Consider the following 3,432-nt stretch of genomic DNA (forward strand, 5'->3'; position numbering starts at 1 on the left):
ATTTATACCTACACACATACATGCAGGTATACTCATATACACAAATGTATACATACATATGAAAGAACCCGGAGCGGGGAGACCCTCACTCAAGTCTTGGGATGATGCGACCCCCCAAGAACTCACGTGAGACCATCCTTGCTGTAATAAACATGAGGTTTATTGATAGGAACCAGTGCACTGGGGTCGAGACTCATATCCCACGCAGGGGCAGTGGAGTTCGACCCCGAAAGGCTGGGAGAAAGGGTATTTAAAGGGAGAAACCACAACCTGAGGGGGCAGGGATGGTGTCATTGGAAAGTGTCGAGAATACTAATGAAAAATCACAAGGAGGAGCTTCCTGTTTCTCAAGATTGTTAAACTTTATGGTCCACCAGTTCCTGGGAGGAGCTTCCTGTTTCTCAAGATTATTCTCTAAGGGCCTTATCTTAAGTCCTTTTATCTAGTTCCTGGGAGAGCAGGCTCAAGAAATGTGATCTCTTATCTAAAGGTAGAGGGCAGGGTCTGGAATTTGAGGTATTTGGGGCTTTTTTAAACTTCTGACTTCTTAGCTGCATTTTTTATTCTTTCACATATACCACATATACACACATACAAAATTCTAATTCTCTAAAGCTAGATTTAACAGGAGAATTACTATACCAAGAAATGGTACTGAATATTCTCCTGGTTGTCTGCTGCCAAGATATCTTCAAAAGCTTATGAAGAACCCTGCTTCTTAGTGCAGCACAGATACTAGTAGTATCCGAAGATGAGGAAATGAATGACTTAGAGACATATGGTGGGGCATTCTTTGTGTCACATGTGGAGGAGGGAGAAATACGATGTCTGCCAATTACTTTAGAGGTTATTTTTTAATCAAAATTGTCAAGGATAAAGAATAACATCAAGTGAATCCATGGTTTTAAGGAGAGACTAAGGGTAAAGACAATCTTGTTCATATTCTTGGAAACTTAATAACAAATTTGGCTCCTGGTTTGTATCAGAAAAAAATCAGTGCTAGTTAAACACAAAGTTGCCTGTGAGTCATAGGAAGTTCTGTAGTGTGGGGAAATTATATCATACAAGTTTATGATCTGCTGGACAGTAATTTTCTTTAATAAAGGCACAGATGTATGCTTTGCCACATAGGGAAAGGTTCAAGTGTTCACATCATAACTTTGATCAGTGTTTAGATTTTAGTTCTGGCTTATGTCTCTTTTACTTCTCCAGTAAATTTTACTTTTACAGATTAAAAAATATAAACTTTATGGAAAAGCCACTTGACTTCATCCTCCTGTATTTGTCATTCTTTTCTAAAGCTGTAGTTTTTGCCAGAGAACAACTGAACAATTAAAGGATAGAGAGGATTTTGGAGCCTTCATTTTAGCAACTTGGAAGACATTGATATAACTAATTCTAGTTATATAGATGTTTCAGTTCAAGGAAAAACCAATGCCTTTGAAAGTAATTCATAATATATCTAGTAAAAAGCGAATATTCTGATGTGTTAATATAACAGATTATTTAAGAAACAAAGCATGCTTCCTGATATCAGAGTGAATCAAATCTTGAATAAATAAATTTCTCTGTCCAGGACTTTCAGAATTTACCCAGGTCATGCAAAAAGCCTGAACATTTTTTGTTCCAAACCTACAGGAAGCCAATACTTGAGAATAGCTTCAAATCAGTGTGCCACTATAAATCTGGAGAAATAGGAAATTCTAGACAGGTGATACTTGCTTAGCCTGAACTGAAGGCTTGGACTGTGAAAGATACTTAAATGGTGTGGTAGTTTCCATGAAAAATGTCCCCTGTAGACTCAAGCATTTGAACTGTTGGTCCTCAGTTGATGGTACTGTTTGGGGTGTTGTAGAGTCTTTAGGAGATGCAGCCTTGTTGGAGGAAGGATGTTACTGAGGACAGGCTTTGAAAATGTATAACCTTGCCTTACTTCCAGAGGACTCTGCTTTCTGCATGTGGTTGAAGATATAATCTCTCAGCTTCTGTTCTTCCCACCTACTGCCATGCTTCCACCAGCATTATGGACTCCTCTGAAACCATAAACCCAAATAAATGTTCCTCCTTAAGTTGCATTTACTCATAGTTTTTACTCATAGTTTTTTAATCACACTAACAGAAAGTTTCTTGTACAAATGGGAACTGTGAGGAATTCCTGAAGACTGAGTGTCCGCAGGCACAGAGACCCCTTAAAAATGCTATCTTATAGAATGTCACAATTTCCTGCTCTGCATCCCCACCACCAGCAAAAAAAAAAAAAAAAAAAAAAAAAAAAAAAAAAAAAAAGATGAAGACATTCAAAAGAAATGGCTGCAGCCATCCTGTTCATGAGCTCATGAAAATTATTTATTAATTTAGGTTGGAGGTTTAGACAATTAACTGCTTTCTTTGATTCTGTCTGAAAGAAACTTGAATGTTGTATGTTGATGCCTACACGAACATGACACTGAGAACCAGGAGTAAGCCTGCGGGGTTAAAAAACACATGCGGGTTATTCCTGTTAAGAAAGAATGCCCCTTCTGTAGCTTTATTTTCTGAATATATACCCCAAGTTGACCACGTGGAAAAATCTAGGAAGCACAGTGGGAAACCCCGGCTCAAGACTTCAGTAACAAAAGACTCGACTCCGGAGAAATCCAGGAAGACCAGCCTAAATCTCAAAAACAAAAGACTGGGACAACAAAAGACAGGAACGAATTGACCTTGACAAAAGACAAGAACGAATTGACCAGAATTGACCATCGCCCAGGTGTGCCTCTACCAGGCCAGACTGTTCCTTTGTTAGGAACAAAAGGCTTCCACATGCATCACCAGGACTCAGCAGGGGTCAAACCCTGCAAGGGACCCAGAAGGGTCAGACAAGGGGGGTGAAACACTGCAGGGGACCCAGGAGGCTCTAACAAGACCGAAAAATGGAGGTTCCACTGAGATCGGGAAAGAGAAGGTCTCCTGACAGATTGTCCCGAGGCTGGTGAAGAAGCAGGGACATATTGGGGTAAGATAGGCTACAAAAGGCCTCGGTGATTTGGCCTAGCATGGGTAAACTTGTAATAAAAAAGGGACAAGGTAATGGTAAAGTGTTTTTGCATATGCATTCTTTTAGAGTTATGTTTTAGTCTTTGGACCCACACTAGAGAAAGTTTTAAACCATAGACATGAGAGAGAATGGGTTTGGGAAAAACAGTCCTCCTGGACTCTCTGTGGATGCCTTGGAAGAGAAAAACTTTTTCAGAGCTCTCCTAAGAACAGAAGGAAGGCAGGAGACTTCCTAACTATCTGATGGCTCTTATGGGAGAAATGCTTATTTCTGGTTCTGGGCTCCATAGGTAGGATATCTGGGTCCCTTTGCTAGGACACCATCTAGATTTTCCCTCCATGTCTATTGTCTGTCCTTGGTGCACCAAGCTGTCCACGTCCGCCAGTTTATGTCCT

Source organism: Rattus norvegicus, chromosome 15 (assembly GCF_021556685.1).
Source record: "Rattus norvegicus strain SHRSP/BbbUtx chromosome 15, alternate assembly SHRSP_T2T, whole genome shotgun sequence".
Taxonomy (NCBI): domain Eukaryota; kingdom Metazoa; phylum Chordata; class Mammalia; order Rodentia; family Muridae; genus Rattus; species Rattus norvegicus.